At 40.1% G+C, this 27,398-nt stretch overlaps 5 pseudogenes; all 5 read right to left on the reverse strand.

Moving 5' to 3' along the window:
• Positions 1-2,534: 2,534 nt before the first annotated feature.
• On the reverse strand, positions 2,535-2,653 carry LOC133567076 (5S ribosomal RNA; annotated as a pseudogene).
• Positions 2,654-3,011: 358 nt separating this feature from the next.
• Positions 3,012-3,130, reverse strand: LOC133567392 (5S ribosomal RNA; annotated as a pseudogene).
• An 847-nt stretch (positions 3,131-3,977) lies between these two features.
• Positions 3,978-4,096, reverse strand: LOC133566214 (5S ribosomal RNA; annotated as a pseudogene).
• Positions 4,097-4,956: 860 nt separating this feature from the next.
• LOC133567292 (5S ribosomal RNA) lies at positions 4,957-5,074 on the reverse strand (annotated as a pseudogene).
• A 358-nt stretch (positions 5,075-5,432) lies between these two features.
• LOC133567487 (5S ribosomal RNA) lies at positions 5,433-5,551 on the reverse strand (annotated as a pseudogene).
• Between the last annotated feature and the right edge of the window lie 21,847 nt (positions 5,552-27,398).

A 27,398-nucleotide genomic window follows, 5' to 3' on the forward strand; every position in this document is an offset into this window, starting at 1 on the left:
CAATGCAGGAACGGAATAATACAAATCAGGTTTTACTCTAAATTGAATAAAACACGAGGACAACCGTGTGTAAACAGACGCGAACTCCGCTGAAAGCACAGTGTTTCTTTGCACCACTTAATCCATTGCTTTTTTCTTTTGCTTTGTCACCCCTATTCCTGCCCAGGCAGTCATTGGCTCAGTGCCATGGACAACAATTGAACTGGCATAGCTGGTGTTAAAGATAAACTGCCTGATATTGACGGCGAGCAGACAGAGATGAAGAGGGGTGCGTGAACAAAATGGGAAGAGGTAAAAATATGGGCAACAGGAACAAGGGGGGGTTACTTAGCACAGGAATCGTAAGTCAGGACGACAAGGAATACCCAACGTAAATGTTGCATTCGCAAACAAGGAAGCCAGACTGAGCGTGGCGAGCAGAAAACGAGCAAGACGATCGAGGACAATAGCGAGATGACGAACCCACGCAGCGGATGCAAACGCCGGACGCCGAAAGACGTGCAGCGATGGCAAGCTGGAAATGCCCGCGTACTGAAAAGTGACGCAACCGAGTGGCCAGAAGAAGAAAGAAGATTTATCGAAATAATAAATCCAAGTCAAACCTGCTATGATGCATCTTGTGTCCAGTGTCACGGCAACCCACACGGTGACGGCGGCAGGAAGTCCGCCACAGTGTTATAGTACCACAAGTGTTGGGCTTAACCGCAGCTCAAGCGAGTGCCTATGTGTGCTTTTGGCACACATTCATGCTTCCTGAGCTCTATGTCCAGTAAGAAGGGGATTTATATGGTCCCATTTGTCGCGGTTCACCCAACACATAAAACATGACACATTTGGGGTTACACCATTCACTTTAGCCGCCAGATGGCAGTAGAGTTTTGTGGTTTTGTGGTAATTCTAACTTTCACCACAGTGCCAGTTGCTATGTAGAGTGGTGCTTTCAAAAATTTGCAGCAGACTGCATTACAGAATGATTAACCCCCTGTTTCATCTTACTGTAGATCTATCCAAGAATGGGGCCGTATGAATCCCTTCCCTACTCTTAAGGTTAATGTATCCATCCATCCATCCATCCATTTTTTACCGCTTGTCCCTTTCAGGGTTGCGGGGGGTGCTGGAGCCTATCTCAGCTGCATTCGGACGGAAGGCAGGGTACACCCGGGACAAGTCGCCACTTCATCGCAGGGCCAACACAGATAGACAGATTTAGTGTTTCCAATCAACCTATCCCCAGGTGCATGTCTTTGGAGGTGGGAGGAAGCCGGAGTACCCGTAGGGAACCCACGCAGTCACGGGGAGAACATGCAAACTCAACACAGAAAGATCCCGAGTCCGGGATTGAACTCAGGTCTACTCAGGACCTTCATATAGTGAGGCACATGCACTAACCCCTGTTACACCGTGCTGCCTAAGATAATGTATATGCTATTGAATTAGTATACCACCATAAACATCGTATTAACTGAGTGGTTGCTTTTCCGGGTTTCTGATTGGAAAAAATGTGCGTGATAGCTGGTGTGTGCATTTGCGTGTGGACAGAGAAACTACATTTTTGGGAATGGTGATCGTTTTAACCCCATATACGCATTATCAGTGTTTGTGTAGACATGGCCTAAGTATGCCGGGCAGATGAAGCAAAACCTGTTTATTAGTACTTTTTGTAATACAACATATTAGCGTTGAGACACTGCCTTGGAATGTCTCATTCTGAAAGACAGTGAAGACAAGAATGGGGCATGGGGAAAAAAGACTGAAGGGAATGGAAAAAGCAAAGATGAATGGCAGATAGAGGGATGGAGTCAAACAACACCATCAGTCAGGGAATTAACAGGCCATGATGAGCCAGCTTGTACGATAGTCCATTAAACACATCCTCCATTGTCAACAAGCAACTCTCCTACGTTTGTTTCCCATGTATGTCATGTTTGAGAACAGACAAAGGGAATTAGACAGAAAAAGTATTAGGCTAACAGACAACTTGGAAAACATGCTTTAAAGGGTAACTGCACTTTTTTGAGAATAGTTCACAATCATTATGAAAAGACATGACGACCAATGCATTTTAAAAAAATGCATTCAAAATATTGAATACATTCGATCAAAAGTTCACTTACAATGGAGCCTATGCGAGCTGTTCAATTCTGCCTATAGAGCTCTTAAAAAACATCAAAACACCTCCTTTAGGGTTTTATATACATGATGTAAGTTTATATGTAATGTAGTAACAGAGATATTTATAATAACATTTAATATTTACATAGTTTGATCATTTTAAGCACATGCGGCACATTTTTTTCAAAAATGCATTACGTTTGCTTTTATTTTTCTTCATCACTGATTTCTGCTCACTACAGACTTTATGAGAGCCAACAAACCTAATAAAATATAATTTTCTGTACAATGTCTGTTGTCGTTAGGATGCTGACTGCTAGGATGTTCATATGTTCCCTTTTAGAAGAAAAATGTCTCAACAGGCGCTTTTGTGACAAAAGCAAAAGGGAGAAAGTGCGCCCTATACTGGGAGCATCGCTAAAAGCTTACAGCACCTGGTATTCCTAGGCAGTCTCCCATCCAAGTACTAACCAGGACAGACCCAGCTTAGCTTCCCAGATCAGACGGGATCGGGAATGCTCAGGGTAGTATGGCCGTATGCCGAGAAGTAATCCTCAAAATTTGATCTTTAAATGTGGCAAGCTGGTTGACAGGACCTTTCTGCAATGGGTGTGATACAATAATCATCGCTCTTTTTCTCAGCCTATCTAACTCTTTGGACTTTTGCCCCACTGTTAGCACTGAAGTGCATTGAGGCACATGGGTCACTGTTGGCGACACTGCAAATCTTGCTATAAATTTCAGACCGAGTCAAAACTAAACAAACATGTTTTGGGTGGAGACCAGCGTTTTGTTTGGACGAGCATAATGTAGCGTTTTGATAAGTTTGGCAAGTATCTATAGCCTTGTGACAAAAGCAAAAGGGAGAAAGTGTGCCCTATACTGGGAGCATCGCTAAAAGCTTACAGCACCTGGTATTCCTAGGCAGTCTCCCATCCAAGTACTAACCAGGCCAGACCCAGCTTAGCTTCCAAAATCAGAAGAGATCGGGCGTGCTCAGGTTATTATGGCCGTATGCCGAAAGATAAACCTCAAAATTTGATTTTTGAAATGTGGCAAGCTGGTTGACAGCACCTTTCTGCAATAAGCTAAACGTGTGTGATACAATAATCACTGCTCTTTTTCTTAGCCTATTTAACTCTTTGGACTTTTGCCCCACGGTTAGCACTGAAGTGCCATGAGGCACATGGGTCACTGTTAGCGACACTGCAAATCTTGCTATAAATTTCAGACCGAGTCAACATTAAAAAAAACATGTTTTGGGTGGAGACCAGCGTTTTGTTTGGACGAGCATAATCTAGCGTTTTGACAAGTGTGCCAATTATCTATAGCCATTGTGACAAAAGCAAATGGGAGAAAGTGCGCCCTATACTGGGAGCATCGCTAAAAGCTTACAGCACCTGGTATTCGTAGGCAGTCTCCCATCCAAGTACTAACCAGGCAAAACCTAGCTTAGCTTCCGAGATCAGACATGCTCCGGGAAGTATGGCCGTATGCCGAGAGGTTATCCTCAAAATTCGTTTTTTAAATGTGGCAAGCTGGTTGACAGGACCTTTCTGCAATGAGCTAAACGTGTGTGATACAATAATCACTGCTCTTTTTTTCAGCCTATCTAACTCTTTGGACTTTTGCCCCACTGTTAGCACTGAAGTGCCTTGAGGCACATGGGTCACTGATGGCGACACCGCAAATCTTGCTAAAAATTTCAGACCGAGTCAACACTAAACCAACATGTTTTGGGTTGAGACCAGCGTTTTGTTTGGACGAGCATAATGTAGCGTTTTGACAAGTGTGGCAAGTATCTATAGCCATTGTGACAAAAGCAAAAGGGAGAAAGTGCGCCCTAAACTGGGAGCATTGCTAAAAGCTTACAGCACCTGGTATTCCTAGGTAGTCTCCCATCCAAGTACTAACCAGGCCAGACCCAGCTTAGCTTCTGAGAGCAGACGAGATCGGGCGTGCTCCGGGTAGTATGGCCGTATGCCGAGAGGTACCTCTCAAAATTCGATATTTAAATGTGGCAAGCCGGTTGACAGGACCTATCTGCAATGGGTGTGATACAATAATCATTACTCTTTTTCTCAGCCTATCTAACTCTTTGGACTTTTGCCCCACTGTTAGCACTGAAGTTTCTTGAGGCACATGGGTCACTGTTGGCGACACTGCAAATCTTGCTATAAATTTCAGACCGAGTCAACACTAAACAAACATGTATTGGGTGGAGACCAGCGTTTTGTGTGGACGAGCATAATGTAGCGTTTTGACAAGTGTGGCAAGTATCCATAGCCATTGTGACAAAAGCAAAAGGGAGAAAGTGCGCCCTATACTGGGAGCATTGCTAAAAGCTTACAGGACCTGGTATTCCTAGGCAGTCTCCCATCCAAGTACTGAGCAGACCAGACCCAGCGTAGCTTCCGAGATCAGACGTGCTTCGGGTAGTATGGCCGTATGCCGAGAGGTGATCCTCAAAATTTGTTATTTAAATGTGGCAAGCCGGTTGACAGGACCTATCTGCAATGTGTGTGATACAATAATCGTTGCTCTTTTTCTCAGCCTATCTAACTCTTTGGACTTTTGCCCCACTGTTAGCACTGAAGTTTTGGACTTTTACCCCACTGTTTGCACTGAAGTTTCTTGAGGCACATGGGTCACTGTTGGCGACACTGCAAATCTTGCTATAAATTTCAGACCGAGTCAACACTAAACAAACATGTTTTGGGTGGAGACCAGCGTTTTGTTTGGACGAGCATAATGTAGCGTTTTGACAAGTGTGGCAAGTATCTATAGCCATTGTGACAAAAGCAAAAGGGAGAAAGTGCGCCCTATACTGGGAGCATCGCTAAAAGCTTACAGCACCTGGTATTCCTAGGTAGTCTCCCATTCAAGTACTAACCAGGCCAGACTCCGCTTAGCTTTCGGGATCTGACGAGATCGGCATTCTCAGGGTAGTATGGCCGTAAGCCGAGAGGTGATTCTCAAAATTCGATTTTTAAATGTGGCAAGCTGGTTGACAGGACCTTTCTGCAATGTGTGTGATACAATAATCACTGATCTTTTTCTCAGCCTATCTAACTCTTTGGACTTTTGCCCCACTGTTAGCACTGAAGTTCCTTGAGGCACATGGGTCACTGTTGGCGACACTGCAAATCTTGCTATAAATTTCACACCGAGTCAAAACTAAATAACATGTTTTGGGTGGAGACCAGCCTTTTGTTTGGACGAGCATAATGTAGCGTTTTGACAAGTGTGGCAAGTATCTATAGCCATTGTGACAAAAGCGAAAGGGAGAAAGTGCGCCCTATACTGGGATCATCGCTAAAAGTTTACAGCACCTGGTATTCCTAGGTAGTCTCCCATCCAAGTACTAACCAGGCCAGACCCAGCTTAGCTTCCGAGATCAAACAAGATCTGGGGTGCTCAGGTTATTATGGCCGTATGCTGAGAGATGTTCCTCAAAATGTGATTTTTTAAATGTGGCAAGCTGGTTGAAAGGACATTTCTGCTATGAGCTAAATGTGTGTGATACAATAATCACTGCTCTTTTTCGTAGCCTATTTAACTCTTTGGACTTTTGCCCCACTGTTAGCACTGAAGTGCCTTGAGACACATGGGTCACTGTTAGCGACACTGCAAATCTTGCTCTAAATTTCAGACCGAGTCAACACTAAACAAACATGTTTTGGGTGGAGACCAGCGTTTTGTTTGGACGAGCATAATGTAGCGTTTTGACAAATGTGGCAAGTATCTATAGCCATCGTGGCAAAAGCAAAAGGGAGAAAGTGCGCCCTGGGAGCATCGCTAAAATTTTACAGCACCTGTTACTCTCCCATCCAAGTACTAACCAGGTCAGACCCAGCTTAGCTTCCGAGATCAGACGAGAATGGACGTGCTCAGGGTAGTATGGCCGTATGCCGAGAGGTGATCCTCAAAATGTGTTTTTTTAAATGCTGCAAGCTGGTTGACAGGACCTTTCTGTAATGAGTTACGTGTCGTTCTCACCTGTTTTTGGGTCTTAAATGGCTGTCAAAGTGTCCCAACTTGTCCGATTATATCCTCAGCCATCTACTTTTCAGGTGCGATGCTTGATTTATAATTTACAATATACTTACAGGGAGCAGGAAAGCGAGGAAACAGCAGACCACTCGGTAATGTAAACATAGGCACACACGGAAGTGATCACGGCGCCGCTATAAACAGTTTGTCTGTGTTAGCGCTTATAATAACAATATTACTAATACTTGGCTTATAATCCAGTCACAAAATATAAATGGAGTATTGTTGCAGCTTTTTAAGTGGTTATCAGATTTTATGGGCAAGAGAGTCAAGCTTCCATTGGCTTTGCTGTAAGCAAACTTTTATATACGGTTATTTAATTGTTACGTCACACGCGCAGTCCGTTTTTCCTTCTTCTGCGGGAGCACCTAGAACCTTTGCTGTGAGCCCCGCCAGACACGCCCTCGCGCTCGCCGCGGAGACCACGCCCACTCTCCGCTGCAGCCAGAGGCAATCTGCAATCAACGCACCTGTTTTTTATGAAGGACGACAAGATAAAGAGCCTCGCCGCTGACTTCTCTTCGTCGTAACGTAGCTCTATATACAGTAAGCTTAGCGTCTCTGAATTCCCTCCTGCTCTCGCACGTTTTGCTTGTTCCCTCGTGCCTTTTTCCTGATCTCATTTTGTCTCTTGTTTTTCCCACAGTCACTTGTGTCTCTGCTTCCGCTGTGCGCCTCCGCTGCTTCCTTTTCCCCCTGGACTTTTTCTCTCCCCAATCCGTTAAGCCCTGCTTTGGACTTCCGGACTCCTCTCTCCTGCTTACGACCCCGCTCGGACCTTGGACCGATTGGTTTCTTCCCCTTGGACTTTGATGCTGCACATCCAACACACAAGTCAACAGACTTTACGGTATTTGCATACGGTTAATTTCCACACATAGTTTTCAATTCACACACCCTATGGACTCTATAAACCTGTTGAGCTTGATCAGCTGTTGTCGTGCCCTTGTCTCCTTCCCCCAGTCCTTACATAACATTAGTAGTTAGAATACATTTTTAAAAATCCATCCATCATCATGTCATTGTGAACGATAGGCAAAATTCCAAAAAAGGTGCAGTTCCCCTTTAAGATTACCATAAATTTAAACATGCAGATGCTTCCTTTTGGTTCAATATTTTCCTGATACCGCCAAACAAAAATATAATCTATCAAGTTGAGGCGACAGTACCTCTGATGAGAACAAATGGTTTGAAACATTCTAACAATCTAAGGCAGCCACAAGGGATGGGTACCAAATTCGGCACGCTTATAGGAACTGACCGAATTCTATCAGAATTTCTATCCAGTATCATTTCAAGTGAAATCAAACAGTGGCATTGATTGATTGATTGATTGATTGATTGATTGATTGATACTTTTATTAGTAGATTGCACAGTACAGTACATATTCCGTACAATTGACCACTAAATGGTAACACCCAAATAAGTTTTTCAACTTGTTTAAGTCGGGGTCCACGTTAATCAATTCATGGTAAATTATAATTACATACCATTTGTTGCTTGTGATGCCACGTCCAGTTGCAGACTAAACAGCGGCTCTTGAGAAAACAATCAAACAAGCAGCTTTTAAAGCGGATTCAGTCATACTGATGCTAGGTAATTTTGCAATTACTGTAATGCAAGTATGCCTAATAGGAAACACTTGATTGTTATGAAAGGCTCCAATTCTCCAAAATATGCTAGCTTGATGCTAATTTGCATTGGCTTTGCTATATACATGCTACTGATTATCAATTACCGATTTTACATGGCGATTTCAATACCTCCAAATTTGGTAATTAAAATGACAACGACGATGCACATTTTAATCAAACAGCTGATGTGTAATAAGTGCAATACTTAGGCTATAAAGACCGTAGGGCTCAACGAAAGACTTGATTTAACTTCATGGCAAACACTAATTTCTCTCTAGGCAATACGCTGTAGTCAATACACTTCTGCCATCTAATGTCTTCAAATTGAAACTGCATTCAAAGACTATAATATAATATATTTGTAAATGAGACTCAAACATGTAATAAAAAACTAAATATAACAACTTGACAGCAAATTTATCAAATCATCTTATTTTTCAATTTACATTACAATTTAGATATTACTATTGAATGAATAACACACACAAAAGTACATACAATTGGCACAGATGTGTACATGTATCGATTCCCAGGTACCTGGAATTGTTTCTGTATTGGTTAAAAAATAAAAGCAAATAGCAATTACCTTAGCAGGGTTTTCTTCACCTGTCTTAAGCTATGCACCTCCTTTATAGGCGCCTCCTGGAGCCTCCATTATCATTCCTTTATGTATTATTTCATTTGAAATCAAAACAAAAAAAAACAACTGAAAAATATGTGTTTTCGTTGTTTAAACTAAAAAAACGGATTAATAAAAACTATGGTTGGTTATCTTGTTCATCTCCTAAATAAATCAAATACAGTGAAGATAGATAACAAGTGTATCAATGCAATTAATGTAAAATATATTTGTACTGGCAAGTTCACCCGCTAAATACGGTATTTGAAGATTTTTTTTACATAGTAATTAATTACATTTATTAAACAGTATTTTTGTTCAATTACCAATTTGGAAAAGTAATACAGCTAGTAACTATAATTAATTAAAAGTAATTGACCAAACCACAGTAGTAAACTTGGGAATTCAATTCTGCAAAAGGAACACATGTCCAGGAAATTATAAGCAACAAAATCATTTAAAGTGCTGCCTTCGAAAATGACTCACTTCTTGATTCACTAACCGTAATTTAGAAAGTGATGACTTGTGACTCATGTCAGCCAAGTTTTACCAAGGCAATGGTGTTTTCCTCACATTGTTGTTTAAAGGGAGAACGGATCAACAAATCATGTACATGTCGCAAAAAAAACAACTCTAAGCATTTGGAAGCCTGCCAACCTGAAGGCAACTGAGGCATTATAGATAATGGGGTCTTCAGTGTAACCTTGACAAAGCTGAGTGAATATGTAACATTGTGCATTGAACTGAATAAGTCTGAATAAACAGGAATTTGTTTTAAAATGTCCATCGCAGATAACTGCAGGGTCCCTGAAAAATTTGAAACAAAATGGGTTATGGATTAATTTTTGACTGTGAGGGCATAATACTGCATCATTTACTGCTAATTAGTCCTAAACAACTATTCATTCGTCAGGCTAAAGATTTTAACTTGTCTAAGTTTTTTTCACGGGAAAATCGGGAGTTTGGCAAGCTGTCCTAATAAGTCTAGCTTTCAACAACGCATCTTAGTGCATGTTTTGAAGAAACTTTGGCCTGTAACCCAAAGCAACACAACATGTCTACAATTCTTCCACCATGAAATTTGCATCATAAATAGGGAGGTAACGATTGATTGAGACATCGGTAGATCAATTTATATTGCTAAATTTCAAGTATATTGATCTATGCTTACCATGAATTGATTACCGTGGACCCTGACTTGATCTACGTTCCCATCCTCACCTATGGTCATGAGCTTTGGGTCATGACCGAAAGGATAAGATCACGGGCCGAAATGAGTTTCCTCCTCCGTGTGGCGGGGCTCTCCCTTAGAGATAGGGTGAGAAGCTCTGCCATCCGGGAGCAACTCAAAGTAAAGCCGCTGCTCCCCCACATCGAGAGGAGCCAGATGAGGTGGCTCGGGCATCTGGTCAGGATGCCACCCGAACGCCTCCCGAGGGAGGTGTTTAGGGCACGCCCAACCGGTAGGAGGCCACGGAGAAGACCCAAGACACGTTGGGAAGACTATGTCCCCCGGCTGGCCTGGGAACGCCTCGGGATCCCCCGGGAAGAGCTAGACGAAGTGGCTGGAGAGAGGGAAGTCTGGGCTTCCCTGCTTAGGCTGCTACCCCCGCGACCCGACCACAGATAAGCGGAAAAAGATGTTTGGATGGATGGCTGGACCCTGACTTAAAAAAGTTAAAAAACTTATTCGGGTGTTACTATTTAGTGGTCAATTGTACAGAATGTGTACTGTACTGAGCAATCTACTAATAAAAGTCTCAATCAATCAATGCTCGGATAGGTATTGATCCAGGATCGTTTTAACCGAGAATCGATACTACAAGAGGAATAACATTGGATATAAGAATGGGAGATTTTATATGAAGTTTTACACTTGTAATAATAAAGAGATCATATCCGGTCTGCGGTCTCTTCAAAACAAAAATAGCAGATATCTACCGTGGTCGAGAAAGGTCATAAAAGAACGCCACAAGACAATAATGTAATATCTGTCACATGTGTATGTGTGCCCTTAACGGGGGGAACTGCACTTTTTTGGGAATTTTGCCTATCGTTCACAATCATTATGAAAGGCATAACGACGTATGGATTTTTAAAAACGCATTCTAAATATATATATTTTCCAGACTATAAGGCGCACTAAAATTGATTTTTTTTTCTCAAAACTCAACAGTGCGCCTTAACACCCGGTGTGCCGAATGAATGGAATAATTCTGGTTTTGCTTACCGACCTCAAAACTATTTTATTTGGTACATGGCGAAATGATAAGTGTGACTAGCAGATGGCAGTCAAACTAAGAGATACGTGTAGACTGCAATATTATGGCAGTCACACACAAGAGATACGTGTAGACTGCAATATGACTCAAGTAAACAACAGCAACATTTTATATGTTCCACTGAAAACATAAAACATTACACACGCCGCTCAAAAATCTATCAAAATGTTTTAGTACAACTTTGGCAAGTTATGAAGCTGCACCGCTTGATGAATTATATTGTGCTTCAAAATACGAGGATTATTATGGTGTGTGTATAAGGTATGACATATTATCTAGCGTTTTGCAATATTTTGCAAAATCTACTTTTCTTACCTTCTGGTAACTGCTGATATGCATCTGGGATCTGCTTAAGTCCAGAAAAATTGCAGGCTTCCGCCTTTGTAGTCCGTACCGACTGCGTAGTCGACAAGCTGCTTCTTTTTTTCCATCTTCTTGTTATGGGACATTCATCCTCCACTGTTGCTATTTGTAATATAAAGTAGTGTAAAGTTGTTTCTTATATCTGCCATGAAAGCGCTAAAACATATCGGTGTTGTAAGTTTACATTATTCACCCAAGGAACTTTTAGTTATTAGAGAGTTCTGGTCGGACAGTTTATTAAGGGACACATTTAAGGCGGATGAGTATTGATTTAAGTAAAGTCTGAATGTCATTAAAACAGTCAACTCCATCTTTTGACACTTCTTCCACTCCAGTCCTTGCACTCTACACTGCTACAACAAAGAGGACGGGAAGAAGACGCTGCTGAAGGTGAGCCACGTAAATAAGACCGCCCACAAAATGGCACATCCAGAAGTGACTGTCAGAAAGCGGCTTGAAGATGATCTGTAAAATCTATGCAACATTTTGACCAAAGAACCACCATTACATGTTATGTTGACCACAAAGAAGTGTTTTACATTTAGAAAAAAATAAATAATTTGACTTATTTAATGCACCGAATAATCCAGTGCACCTAATATATAAAAAAAGATCCAAAATAGACCATTCATTCGCAGTGCGCCTAATAATCCGGTGCAACCTATGGTCCGGAAAATACGGTAAATAAAAGTCCGCTCACAGCGGAGCCAAAGGGAGCTTCATTAGTCCGCTCATAAAATCAGTTAAGTAACCATTAACTTGAATATTACCAAGTATTAGTGATCTTATTATTATAAACTCCAACGCAGACAAACTATTTAGAGTGGTGCCGTGATCACTTCCGTGTCTCCCTGTGTTTAGATCAGTGGTAGGGAACCTATGGCTCTAGAGCCAGATGTGGCTCTTTTGATGACTGCATCTGGCTCTCAGATAAATCTTAGCTGACATTGCTTAACACGATAAGTAATTAATAATTGCGCTGGTAATTACAGTGTTAAAAATAACGTTGAAATTATAAAACATTCTCATGCATTTTAATCCAACCACCCATTTTCTATCACGCCTGTTCAAGAAGTTGCATCAATGGTAAGAAGTATTATATTTAATTTTTGGTTAACTTTAGAACAACAATGTTATTAAAAAGAAGAAGAGACTTATTATACTCTAAAAATGTTGGTCTTACTTAAAAATGCACGCATTTAGTTGTATTCATCCATCCATCCATCCATTCATTCATTTTATTCCGCTTATTCCCTTTGGTGTCGTGGGGGGCGCTGGTGCCTATCTCAGCTACAGTAGGGCGGAAGGTGGCGTACACCCTGGACAAGTCGCCACCTATATGGCTCTCACGGAAATACATTGTGAAATATCTGGCTTTCATGGCTCTTTTAGCCAAAAAGGTTCCCGACCCCTGGTTTAGATCATCAAGTGGTCTGTTGCTTCCTTGCTTCCTTGCTCCCTATAACTTCATTGTAGATCATAAATCATGTCTCTCACCTGATGGCTGAGAACATAATTTTTTGACAGCTAAAAATATCAGTGAGTCGTTTTGTTGTTAATCCAATGTTCTTTAAATTCAGTGGATTAGACTCAGGGTCATTGGTGATCAAACACAAACTACGCTAAAGAGCACCTTAAATCTCTCTTCTGACAACAAGTTGCCGTGGACATTTTAAATACGGACAACACAAAGGGTTGTCTTTTGTAGATTTTTACTTTTGTAAGAATGCAGTGGGTTGCACACAAACACAACACAGTGGTGACTTCTAATGGAGATAGAGAGAGAACGTGCAGATTACAAACAGAAAAGAAAGAGACAGGTCGCAGAAGAGGAAATAATTTAATATTTTGACACATCTAAAACAGACTGAAAATGAAGGGAAGCCACATTGAAATTCAAATAAATGTAATTGAGAAAAACTTTTATGTAAAACCACACATTGAGTAAAAGTGGGACAGCCGTAAGACATGACATCCTAATTCTAATATTAATTGGAATATGTTCATCCTCTAACACAGCGGTCGGCAAATTTCAGCATACAAAGAGCCATTTGAACCCATTTCTCCCTAAATAAAACCCAACTAGAGCCGGAAACTCTGTTCGATTCCTAAAATTACGATTACACCACTTATAGTTTCGTTACACATTGTATTTCTGGGTATTAGCAAATCACCAAATTATTTTGAACCTTTGCAAAAAAATACACTGGTCCTTCCGTTATTAATGAATTTGAAAAAAATTAAGTTGCGCCAATATTCTGAATGCGTACAACTGTGGCCTATTTCATTTGACTAAAAAGGGAAAATAACAACCTCATCATCAATGATAGCAAATTAATCTGTCCATGAAGCATTTAATGTTCTATTTTCATCAGAAATGTTTCTCTTTTTTGATCCGTCCATTGCTAGCTTACCGGGTGTTGACAGCTAAAAACAATACAATTGCTTGGCAGCAAGAGATGACGCACAGGGGCTGTGACATACGCGAATCCCTTAGGGGTGATGGACGGCTGGGCAGCACCAGAGAAGTTGCAGCCAGCCACCGTAGCCCCCAATCCCTCCCCTATGTTGCAAGTCTCGAGATGTATGTTGTAATATGTATATGTGCTTTGCAATGGAGGTTTTTTCCCACTCCAGACTGGGCCCTCTTAGGTGCCCAGTCTGGATTGTATTTTTTTACTCCCCCCCCAGCGTTGACCTTTTTCCCATCTTTTACAGGGCACCTTCTGGTGACCCATCAGCGTTCCTGTTCTGTAACCTGTACACTGTTTGTTTGTCTAATCTTGAACGGCTTTGTGCTGAAAACATAGTTTCATTGTACTTGTGTAATGACAATAAAGACCTATCTACCGACCTACCTACCTACCTACCTTCGATCAACAATATATCAAAATGTTTTATTATCATATGATTAGATACCAGAACTCGCCAACACCACAACTGTTAGATTAAAAATAACTAAATAAATGTAATTAACTAAGTAACTGTCAAGTCAAAGTACAGAGCAGCACAAACACCACTGAGTTGTAGAGCACACTCCAGGCCTGAAGGGGCAACAGTGAGAGCTGAGGGCTGAACATCTCCACCTGCTTCCAACAGATTGGCTTGATTAAGTTCACCTATTCACCTGCTCAGAGCACATGTTCAAAATGTTTGAGCTTCCAGTCAGTCATCCCTTTTGGACATGCTGCTAAGAGGAAGGAAGACAGCTCCTGTGTGGACTCAGAAGACACAACTGGTGAGAAAACCAAAGGAAAGAAGTGCTTATTTGGACTGAGGGGAATGTTTAAAGAAAATTATTTCACTGGGGAAAATGTTAAAGGAGATAATTTCACCGATGTTTACAAAAAATGTTTAAGTTGACTGAAAGCACATTTAAAAAGTTATCAGTGATGTTTAAGTTTATTCTTGGATTCATATTTCTGGAAATGCTTAAGTTTATTCTTAAACCTAAGCCCTATCAGTGGAAATTAATTTTGGTTGGATTGATTTAAAGGAATGCAAAGCATGGATAATGATGTACGTTTATGAAACAGTGTTCTTTTTTTCTGTTTAATTAAGGTTATCAACCTAATCGGCTATTCTACAATTCAACTATTCTACAATTCAGCTAATCGGCTATTCTACTATCCAATTATTCAACTATTTTACAATTCAACTATTCATCTAATTGACTATTCTACTATTTAACTACCGACTATTCATTCTGTTCATCCATTCATTTACACCAAGAACCCACTTTATTGGATTGCTTCTAATCAAACATCAATAAATCACAAGGAAAGAGGATTGAGTTGTCCTTTTGTGTCCTTCTTGAGTCCCACTGGCCCTTTCAGGTTTGGGCACAGCTGCGAAAAATCCTGAAGAACTTGACAGTAACCATTATTTGTTGACATTTTGTTTCAAAGCGAAAGGGAGCCACGGCGGTGGCATGAAAGAGCCCCATGTGGCTCCAGAGCCGCGGGTTGCAGAACCCTGCTCTAAACAAACTAAGGGTACTGCTGTCTTAATGATACATCCATCCATCCATCCATTTTTCACCGCTTTTTCCCTTTTGGGATCACGGGGGCGCTGGCGCCTATCTCAGCTACAATCGGGCGGAAGGAGGCGTACACCCTGGACAAGTCGCAACCTAGTCACAGGGCAAACACAGATAGACAGACAACATTCACACTCACATTCACACCTTGATACATATTTTTAAATTTAGGTAATTTTATACAATATCTGTACTGTAGTTTATGTTGTATGTACACAAAATTGTTAAATAGGATTTGTATTTTTTATTTTTTTTGTATTCTTGTGTAAAATTATACTTATCAAATCAGCATCTAGATCAATGAGGAAAATACTATTGCTTCAAAAATATATTTTTCATTTTAACCCGCAATTAGAATGCAAATGGCCCTGATTCGGTGAAATAATTTGCCGTTTTTGTGATCATTCAGGGGCTGACATCTCAAAACGTTTCCACCATTTTCTAAAGGAAGGGGTGTGCAGATTTTAACCATCCAGGTCCAAATACCTGAAATAAAAGAATGCCAGAAGCTACATTACTAGGATACATTTTGCACTTTACATTTTCTAAAACCAATTTAAAGTACTATATGCACAGCTATTTGAAAAAAAAAAAAAAAAAGAAAACATCCCCGTAGCTTTTGTGTTATAGTATACAAAGCAAATATTGAATGATTAACTAATTTATCATCAGTACATGTCAACGCCAACAAGAAAAACAGCTCTGGGCAGAAAATGGCCCCTGGTCTGCCTTTTGGACGCCTCTGTCTTAACGTTTCAGACCTCAAGATTTAAACAGAACAAGTAATAGAAGACTATATTTTTTGTTCAAGTAAAAAATGGCGGTATCTCTCTGGTTGTAATGAATTGAATAGCATGTACCCTGACAATGCTATTGTACATTTGATCGTGCGCCAGAAGGATGTTTACCGTTGTTTGACATGCTATCCTTTTATAGTTAAAGAGTGAGTGGTGGATACGTGTGATTCTGCACAGATGGCAAGTCAAGTATTTTTCCTTTTTAAGTGTTCGTCGTGCTAATTGTGTCTACCCTTCATCTGCCTCCAACTGAGTCATTTAGCCAGCTAAGCCAGCTGATTAATAAACTGTGCATGTCGGGCTAAATTGATTCACTGAAGTGATTTGGTGGAGGGATAGTCCACAAATCTTCCTGGATTATTGTGAAGCTAATGGCAAATGACAACAGGATCAAGTGAAGACAAACCAGCATCTTTTTTCAAGGTCACGCAAATAGGTTTAGGAAAAACAAAACCTTCAACACTTTTACACAATTTAGAAATCACAGAGACTGCGTCAACTTTGAACTTCTCGTTTTTATGTTTTAAATTCATAAACCGGTCTATGGGTGTTGGACGGACATGAAATTAAATTAATAAAATATATCGTGTTTATCGGACTATAAGGCACACTTAAAATCATTTAATTTTCTCAAAACTCGACAGTGCGCCTTATAACCAGTGTACGGAATAATTTTGATTGTACTGACTGACCTCGTACCTATTTGGTACATGGTGAAATAAGTGTGACAAGTCACACATGAGATACGTGTAGACTGCAATATGACTCAAACAACATAAACATTGTATATGTTCCATTGAAAATATAGAAAATTACACATGGCGCTCAAAAATCCATCAAAATGCTTTAGTATGACTTTGGTAGGCTATGAAGCCGCACCGCTTGATGGATTGTACTGTGCTTCAACATATGACAATTATTATGGTGTGTGTTTAAAGGCCTACTGAAACCCACTACTACCCACCACGCTGTCTGATAGTTTATATATCAATGATGAAATATTAACATTGCAACACATGCCAATACGGCCGGTTTAGTTTACTAAATAGCAATTTTAAATTTCCCGCCACGGAATGACGACCTGTGCGCGTGACGTCACGGACTGTCAGGAAATATTAGCTCAGCACCAGTTAAGGCTAAAAGTTGTCTCTTTTCATCGCATAATTACACAGTAATTCGGACATCTGTGTTGCTGAATCTTTTGCAATTTGTTCAATTAATAATGGAGATTGTAAAGAACAATGCTGTTGGTGGAAAGCGGTGTATTGCAGCTGTCTTTAGCACCGAGACACAGCCGGTGTTTCTTTGTTTTTAACACAGAGCGGTCAAGCGAACATGTTTCTCTACGTCAACCAGCATGTTTTTGGATGGGAAAATTGTGATTTATATCTTACCGGAGACATTGGATTATACGTCCTCCTGCAGTAGCCGTTTAAAAGGCAGCTGTGAGCTTGGCTCCTCGGCTTCTCTCTGAGACACTGGCGTGTTCACCGCAGCCATCCGACTTCCAGGTATGTCTTTACAATCTCATTAAAACAATAAGCAGATAAGGGATCTTCCAGAGTTATCCTAGTAAATGTGTCTAATTACATCTGAAACACTCACACTGCCAGAGGCTACATTACTAGGATATTTATTTTTTTGTATTTTTCTCTAGTCCTTTGCTATCAATGTCATCATCCACAAATCTTTCATTCTCGCTCAAATTAATGGGGAAATTGTCGTTTCCTCGGTACGAATAGCTCTTGCTGCTGGAGGCTCTCATTATAAACAATGTGAGGACGTGAGGAGCCCTCACCCTTGTGACGTCATCGTCTGCGACTTCCGGTAAAGGCGAGGCTTTTTAATCAGCACCAAAAGTTGCGAATTTTATCGTCTATGTTCTCTACTAAATCCTTCCAGCAAAAATATGGCAACATCGAGAAATATCAAGTATGACACACAGAATGGACCTGCTATCCCCGTTTCAGTAGGCCTTTAAGGTAAGACATTTTTTTTGGTCGCAATATCATGCAAGAGACTTTTCTTACCTTCTGGTGCCTGCTGATCTGTATTTGGGATCTTCATAAGTCCTGAAAATTTGCGCGCTTCCGCCTTTACAGTTTTTGCCGACTCCGTAGTCGATAAGATTTTTCTTTATCTCTATCTTTTTGTTATGGGACATTCATCCTCCGCTGTTGCCATTTTTAGTATGAAGTAGTGTAAAGTTCCTACTTATACTGGTCAGTAAACTCGCCATGAAAGCGCTAAAACATACTGGTGTAGTGAGTTTAATTATTCACCCAAGGAACTTTAGTTTTTCATGGGACACATGCATACATTTAACTGTACAATGTGTATTATGGTTAATTGATCAAAACACATCACATTGTAATGTATGATTTGTAAGCTTACAGATCTGTAATGTGACCATTTGATTAAATTATTAAAAAAAGAAAAAATAAATTATTAAACAGGGCACATGTCGTGAACAAAAACAAATGTTATTGTTTTCCAAATTTTAGATAACTAGATTTAGCTGTAATACACACCGTGTTTACTACATATTTATATATATACAGATATATATTGTATTTATGTTCATTTTCTTTGTATTGATTTATTGTTTCCATTTATCAGTTCAACTTAAGATGTTCTACATCAGACCTGGGCAAAATTGAGATTTTTTTTAGAAGAAAGTTCTAAAGCTTAGTGATATATCAAAAACCGTATTTCCTTGAATTGCCGCAGGGCATATAGTATGCGCCTGCCTTGAATTACTGCCGGGTCAAACTCGCTTCGCAAAATAATTAGAGCATGCTTAGTATTACCGACTGGTCAAAACTTGTGACGTCACGAGTGACACTTCCCCAGTCATCATTTTCAAAATGGAGGAAGCTGATTTCAATACCGGTAATTTGAAATCACATAAAGGGAAGAAGATTAAGAGCTATTCAGTAGGATTCAAGGTCCAAGCTTACATCACACTCAAATTTTTATTGCATGCCTTTGGTAAGTGCCAGAGTGAAAAGAGGTTTTAGAATAATTAGCGCATGCCTACTTTTACCGCATGCCTTTGGTAAGCGCAGGAGTGAGAAGAGGTTTTAAATTAATTAGCGCCCAGGCGGCAATTCAAGGAAATACGGTATATCAGATTGTAGATGTTTTTGTTTTTTTTACCCTTCAAATTCATATTTCGCTGAGTTTGTTGAATTTTTTTTTGCATTTGGCTTGGTTGTAAAAAATTTCGATTGAGAGGGGGTTTTACGTTCATATGTTCTCAATATTCAAGGTTTTATCGTTCTTAGGAAAAAAGTAAATTTTATTCCGCTTTAAAGGCGGTCTGTCATAACATTTCTAGCAATCAATCAGACTTTATTGTGAGGTTTTGTATTAGTTTTCCTAAAAAATATAAATTCCGGCCCCCAGACACATTTTTTTCTCTAAATGAATTGCCCAGGCCTGTTCGACATCCACAACATGCTGGAAAAAGACACATCTTCACGTGATATCGTTGAGTCTTCCCCATCACTAAATATATAATCAACATTTCTCTTGTGTTGTCCACTGTTGTTTTTTTCTTTCTGCCCTTCTGTTGTGCCATCGACTCATCATAATTAAAGACGATTAGATGAGGAGGGGCTTCAACATGCGTGGGTGGGACTTAACGGCTTCGCGGACTCTCATATGGCTCTTTCGCCAAAGGGACCTTGACAGACAAGCCACGGACAGAACCAATCAATCGTCACCTCTCTGTCTGTGTTGAGTATGACAGTATGTCGGGGGCTGTAGGAGTTAGCGCTGCAGCAAATAAATAAATGCCTGTCGAGAACGGTCTATATGTAAGGCCCGCCAGGGAAAATCTTGGTACTCAAAATGGCCAGCCGACCGTTGTGTGTTCTGGTGGTTAGACCGTCTCTCCCGCCGTCTGGACATCCAGGTTTAAATATCAATTGCATGTCTTCCATCTGCTTAAAAGGGTTTTCTTCAAGTAGTCAGGCTTCCTCGCACATCCCCAAACATGCATGTTAATTAGAGACTCCAAATAGTCCAGTTGAGTTGAGTTTGAGTTTATTTGGAACATGCAAGCATGCGACATGACACATGGCAATTTCCAGTTTCTCTATTCAATATGTTCGAAAAGGAGTAGGAAGAAGCAGAGTTGATTTAATCCTACCTGTTTTCCTTTACATAGCAGTTGCTAAAACTTTTGTTCACTTCCCGTTCTCACAATATACTCCATAAATAATCACATTAAAAATACATGAATAATTGGAGAAGTAAATTGTATTTCAGATGATGAGATGACTAAGATTTTCTTAAAAAAGAACATCCAACATTATGTATTATTCTAACTCAGGGGTAGGGAACCTATGGTTCTAGAGCCAGATGTGGCTCTTTTGATGACTGAATCTGGCTCTAGGATAAATCTTAGCTGACATTGCTTGAGATAAGTAATGAATAATTCCACTGGTAATCACAGTGTTAAAAATAACGTTCAAATTATAAAACATTCTCATCCATTTTAATCCAACCATCAGTTTTCTATCGCACCTGTTCAAGAAGTATTATATTTATTTTTGGTTAACTTTAGAATAACAATTTTATTAAAAAGAATAAGGGACTTATTATACTCTAAACATGTTGGTCTTACTTAAAAATACAAGTATTTGGTTGTATTCAGTGTTAAAAAATATTATATGGCTCTCACGGAAATACATTTTGAAATATTTGGCTTTCATGACTCTCTCAGCCAAAAAGGTTCCCGACCCCTGTTCTAACTGATCTTGTTTGTAACATCGTTAGTTAATGAAGTGTACTTTTGTAGTTATTTCTACACAATAACTCAGATATGGTAACACTAGCCAGCAGTAAAGAATATGGAGTGATTTTGGGTCTATAACATGTTTTGCTTTATTCATTATCCATCCATCCATTTACTACCACTTGTCCCTTTTGGGGTTGCTGGAGTCTATCTCAGCTGCATTTGGGCAGAAGGCGGCGTACACCCTGGACAAGTCGCCACCACATCACAGGCTTTATTCATTATTGACGTGTATTCTCGCCCGGAAAACGGTGGATTGCCATCTCCGGGTTGGGGAGGAGACCCTGCCCCGAGTGGAGGAGTTCAAGTACCTCGGAGTCTTCTTGACGGGTGAGGGAAGAGTGGATCGAAAGGTGGATCGGTGTGGCGTCTTCAGTAATGCAGACCCTGCATCGATCCGTTGTGGTGAAGAAGGAGCTGAGCCGGAAGGCAAAGTTCTCAATTTACCGGTCGATTTACGTTCCCATCCTCACCTATGGTCATGAGCTTTGGGTTATGACCAAAATTACTAGATCATGGATACAAGCGGCCAAAATGAGTTTCCTCCGCCGGGTGGCGGGGCTCTCCCTAAGAGATAAGGTGAGAAGCTCAATCATCCGGGAGGAAATCAAAGTAAAGTCGCTGCTCCTCCACATCAAGAGGAGCCAGTTGAGGTGGTTCGGGCATCTGGTCAGGATGCCACCCGAACGCCCCCCTATGGAGGTGTTTTGGGCACGTCCGACTGATAGGAGGCCACAGGGAAGACTATCTCTCCCATCTGGCCTGGGAATGCCTCGGGATCCTCCGGGTGGAGCTAGACAAAGTGGCTGGGTAGAGGAAAGTCTGGGTTTCCCTGCTTATGCTGCTGCCCCCACGACCCGACCTCTGATTAGCGGAAGAAGATGGACAGATGGATGAATGGATTTTTTACCTATTCCTTGCTACTTTATGTTGTATATATTTTACATGAGATTTCCAGTTCAATTTATCATCAATCATTATACCTCGAAATTTGGTTTCATTTGCTCTTTCAATTTCTATTCCGTCTTTTTGTATTTGTGTTTGACTTTCTCTTCTACTGTTACCAAATAACATTATTTTAGTTTTACTGAGATTCAAAGATGGTCTGTTTTTGTCAAACCATATTTTTAATTTGTTTATTTCTTCTGTTATTATTTGTATTAGCTTCTGTGTGTTCTCACCTGAACAAAATGCTGTTATATCATCTGTGAGTGACACATTTGTGAGTGTGAACGATTTTTCATTTACAAACCCTGTTTCCATATGAGTTGGGAAATTGTGTTGGATGTAAATATAAACGGAATACAATGATTTGCAAATATTTTCAACCCATATTCAGTTGAATGCACTACAAAGAAAAGATATTTGATGTTCAAACTCATAAACTTTATTATTTTTTTTTGCAAATAATAATTAACTTAGAATTTCATGGCTGCAACACGTGACAAAGTAGTTGGGAAAGGGCATGCTCACCAGTGTGTTACATCACCTTTTCTTTTAAAAACACTCAAACGTTTGGGAACTGAGGAAATTAATTGTTAAAGCTTTGAAAGTGGAATTCTTTCCAATTTTTTGATGATTTTACGGACCGTAGATGGTAAAATCCCTAAATTCCTTGCAATAGCTCGTTGAAAAATGTTGTTTTAAAACTGTTCGACAATTTTCTTACAAAGTGGTGACCCTCACCCCATCCTTGTTTGTGAATTACTTAGCATTTCATGGAAGCTGCTTTTACACCCAATCATGGCACCCAACTGCTCCCAATTAGCCTGCACACCTGTGGGATGTTCCATATAAGTGTTTGATGAGCATTCCTCAACTTTATCGGTATTTGCCACCTTTCCCAACTTCTTTGTCACGTGTTGCTGGCATTATTCTAAAGTTATGATTATTTGCACAAAAAAGATGTTTATCAGTTTGAACATCAAATATGTTGTCTTTGTAGCATATTCAACTGAATATGGGTTGAAAATAATTTGCAAATCATTGTATTCCGTTTATATTAACATCCAACACAATTTCCCAACTCATATGGAAACGTGGTTTGTTCATGTATACGTGGCGCCTCGGTCTAGTGCCCCAGCTCAAAGGTCTGTTTTGGGATACAAATCTCTCTCGGCTAATAGTTATGCCTCAGGTTGCGTGCAAGAATTGGGGTTATGAACCTCCCCGCTGCTTGTTGGCATAGCGATTGTCACGGCGTACCATGTAAGACCGGACCTAAGCATCCAATGTGTCACCCGCTAGCTCGTTAGCTAATATCTAGCAAGACATATTGAAAGAGTTAATGGTGGCAAGTCTTGATTTAGAGTTGTAAGATATACCGGTGTTAGTATAGCACTACGTTACTAATGAATCGTATTCGGTACTATACCGCTTTTAAAAAGTACCGGTCCCCCACCCATCGTCGTCGTCGTGTCATGCAGATGAGCATGTTTGGTGTTGTACACACACGGAATACTTACAAGCAGACACAGTGTGAAGACAGAAAAGGGAGAACGTACACATTTTGGCTTTATAACTAAAGATAAAATGTGGAGTTATAACAGTGAAACACCCTCAGAAAGAGGTGCTTCAAGACATGGCTAGTCTGCAGTGATACTTCTAAATGGCTAATATTCGACTCCATGGAGACAAGCCCAGTATATTTATTACAAATGACATCCCTGTAAGATGATTGTTACCCACACACACTTCACTACACGCCACAGTCATGGCACTGGATCTGTTAAAAAAAAAGGTCTAAAGTTGATATTACACAGTAAAGACAAGGTTTCAACTTGTCCGCTCATTAACCATTAAGACGTGCATCTTGACATTGAACACTCTACATAGAAGTGAATGAAGGGCATACTTAGTCAATATCCATACATGTCACATTAAGGATGGCCGTATGAACTGTCATAGATACAGTATGTGCCATGTAATGAAACCACACTAAACAACAATGACAAACACATTTTGGGAGAATATTTGCACTGCAACACAACATAAACACTACAGAAAAAATTCCCAGAAGTCTCTGCAGCACTAACTCTTCTGGGACGCTACGATATAAACAAACGCCATTGGTGGATCTACACCTAACATCCACTGTGATGATGCCAAGTACAAGAGCGTATGTAGTCGATACTACTATGATTACATTGATATTTTTTTAGCATCATAAAATCTATCGTTTTTAAAGAATTATATTATGTTTATAAACTAAGGAAATATGTCCCTGGACACATGAGGACTTTGAATATGACCAATGTATGATCCTGTAACTACTTGGTAACAGACTGAAACCCAATTTTGTGGTATCATCCAAAACTAATGTAAAGTATCAAACAGAAGTATTATTACATTTTAACAGAAGTGTAGATAAAACATAGAAATAGAAAGTAAATAGATATCAACAGTAAATGAACAAGTAGATTAATAATTCATTTTCTACCACTTGCCCTTAATAATGTTGACAAAATAGAATTCTAAATAACACAATTTGTTACTACATACATCAGCAGCTAAATTAGGAGCTTTTGTTTGTTTGCTTACCACTAAAAGACAAGTTGTCTAGAATGGGTACTATTTTATTTAAGGACCAAGTGTTACGGTACAGGGGGAAGTATGAGACGGCACAAATGTAGGACGTCGTTTAGCTCTAATTATTATTGAACACAAGGAAGTGGAGTGTGTAAATAAACCAAAGAAAGTATGATGTGACTATGTGTTGCGTGTAACTGAGTATTACCGGGAGTTGTTGAAGGTGCATGTTGAGTGAGAGGGGAAAGTCCAGGAAGGGCAAGGCAAGTTCGGAGGTCTGTGGGCAGGCATGAGGTCAAGGGCAGGAGCAAGGCGTCAGAGTCCGTGTCCAGGAGGGCGGTCAAGATCCAAAAAGGGGCAACCAGGGGACTAGAGGGCAATACGGGGAGATGAGACACACAGTTGCTGGGACGACACGGGAACACGAGACGAATGAACCCCGGGGAGAAGAAAACACAGAGAGAGAGAATGAGCATAGAGCGAGATATGTCAGCTTACGGGATCAGGTCACTACTTTCTGGCCCGGAACGTAGGTTTGCTCTGGCTTCAGAAGCCCGGCGTCTCATCAGTTTCAGGTGTGCAGATTGCTGATTGATTGCAGTTGTGTAACAGGAGTGACGCACGCAGGTGAGGTGCGCGGTTGTAGGTGCGCTCAGCGTAGCGCACAGAGAAATGCGCATTGGAGTGTGCCCGGACCGTGACACAAACTTGCAATAAAAAACATACATTTAATGTACCCAAAGATGTTTTGTTAAAATAAAGCCAATAATGACATTTTGGTGGTACCCTTTATTTACAAAAGTACCAAAAAGCACCGAAATACATTTTGATACTGGTACCAAAATATTGGTATCGGGACAACGCTATCTTGATTCATGAATAAGACTTGTTCATGACTAGCCCATCGCCATTATTCGTTAATAGGAAGTTCGAGTTCACTATTGCAAGAGTTTTATTCATTTCAATTCATTTAAATGGGAAACATTATTTTGAGATATAAGTATTTTGGATGTGGAGCTCTAAACCGAGGTGCAAATGTGAGTATATAAGTACTTTTTTATTTATATAGCACTTCTCAGAGAGAGCTAAGAATGTGCTTCACATGGTTAAAATACAAACAATGCAATCAACATAAGCATATAACATGATGCAAAAACATACACATTGCAAATAAAACAGTAAATATGATAATAAATCTATCAATAAACAATTAATATATAAGATATTTAAAAAAATGATAATTGAATGTAACTGGAATGTATGTGCTCTTTGGTGCATCCTGTCTGAGAAAGAGCTCCAGCGCAACTGGTAACGAAGACCTGAGGAATAGAAAGTGGATGGCTGGATAAGTATATGCCGATCCAAATAAGACATTAACATTAAAACATGGTCTTTAAATTTTGGAAAGTATCGTATTCCAATAGTTACAGTATCTACTAAAAGGTATTTTCCTAGTGATGGGTAGTAACAAGCTACATGCCATTAACTACATTTTCCAGTACCTTAGCGGTAGCTTAGCTACTTTTTTAACAAGTAGCTTTTCTTGTGGCTTAGCTACTTTTAGACCAATGTAGCTAGGTAGCTTACATCAAAGCTACAACGAGAGAAAAAGAACTGCGAATCCAGAAATAAAAAAATACAGAGGAAATACAATGTATTGGATAAATGAGAACATCCATACATAGGGAGAAAATCCATGATTGATTGATTGGTGTTTGAACAAACCCCGTTTCCATATGAGTTGGGAAATTGCGATAGATATAAATATGAACGGAATACAATAATTTGCAAATAATTTTTAACCCATATTCAGCTGAATATGCTACAAAGAACATATTTGATGTTAAGACTGATGAACATTTTTTTTTTGTAAATAATCATTAACTTAAGAATTTGATGCCAGCAACACGTGACAAAGAAGTTGTGAAAGGTGGCAATAAATACTGATAAAGTTGAGGAATGCTCATCAAACACTTATATGGAACATCCCACAGGTTTGCGGGCTAGTTGGGAACAGGTGGGTGCCATGATTGGGTATAAAAGCAGCTTCCATGAAATGCTAAGTAATTCACAAACAAGGATGGGGCGAGGGTCACCAATTTGTAAAGAAATTGTTGAACACTTTTAGAACAACATTTCTCAACGAGCTATTGCAAGGAATTTAGGGATTTTACCATCTACGGTCCATAAAATCATCAAAAGTTTCAGAGAATCTGGAGAAATCACTGCACGTAAGCGATGATATTACAGACCTTTGATCCCTCAGACGGTACTGCATCAAAAACCGACATCAGTATGTAAAGGATATCATCACATGGGCTCAGGAACACTTCATAAATGCACTGTCAGTAACTACAGTTGATCGCTGAATCTGTAAGTTCAAGTTAAAACTCTACTATGCAAAGCGAAAGCCATTTATCAACAAGACCAGGAACGCCGCCGGCTTCGCTGGGCCCGAGCTCATCTTAGATGGACTGATGCAAAGTGGAAAAGTGTTCTGTGGTCTGACGAGTCCACATTTCAAATTATATTTGGAAACTGTGGATGTGGTGTCCTCCGGAACGAAGAGGAAAATAACATCCGGATTGTTATAGGCGCAAAGTTCAAAAGCCAGCATCTGTGATGGTATGGGGGTGTAATAGTGCCCAAGGCATGGGTAACTTACACATCTGTGAAGGCACCATTAAAGCTAAATGGTCCATACAGGTTTTGGAGCAACATATGTTGTCATCCAAGCAACGGTATCATGGACTCCCCTGCTTTTTTCAGCAAAACAATGCCAAGCCACGTGTTACAACAGCGTGGCTTCGTGGTAAAAAAGTGTGGGTACTTTCCTGGCCCGCCTGCAGTCCAGACCTGTCTCCCATCGAAAATGTGTGGCGCATTATGAAGCGTATAAAACGACAACAATACCCCGGACTGTTGAACAACTTAAGCTGTAAATCAAGCAAGAACGGTAAAGAATTCCACTTTCAAAGCTCAACAATTAGATTCCTCAGTTCTCAAAGGTTTATTTAATGTTGTTAAAATAAAATGTGATGTAACACAGTGGTGAACATGCCCTTTCCCAACTACTTGGGCACGTGTTGCAGGCATGAAATGCTAAGTTAATTATTATTTTTAAAAAAAACATCAAATATCTTGTTTTTGTAGTGCATTCAATTGA

The sequence above is a fragment of the Nerophis ophidion genome, linkage group LG13, assembly GCF_033978795.1.
Source record: "Nerophis ophidion isolate RoL-2023_Sa linkage group LG13, RoL_Noph_v1.0, whole genome shotgun sequence".
NCBI lineage: Eukaryota > Metazoa > Chordata > Actinopteri > Syngnathiformes > Syngnathidae > Nerophis > Nerophis ophidion.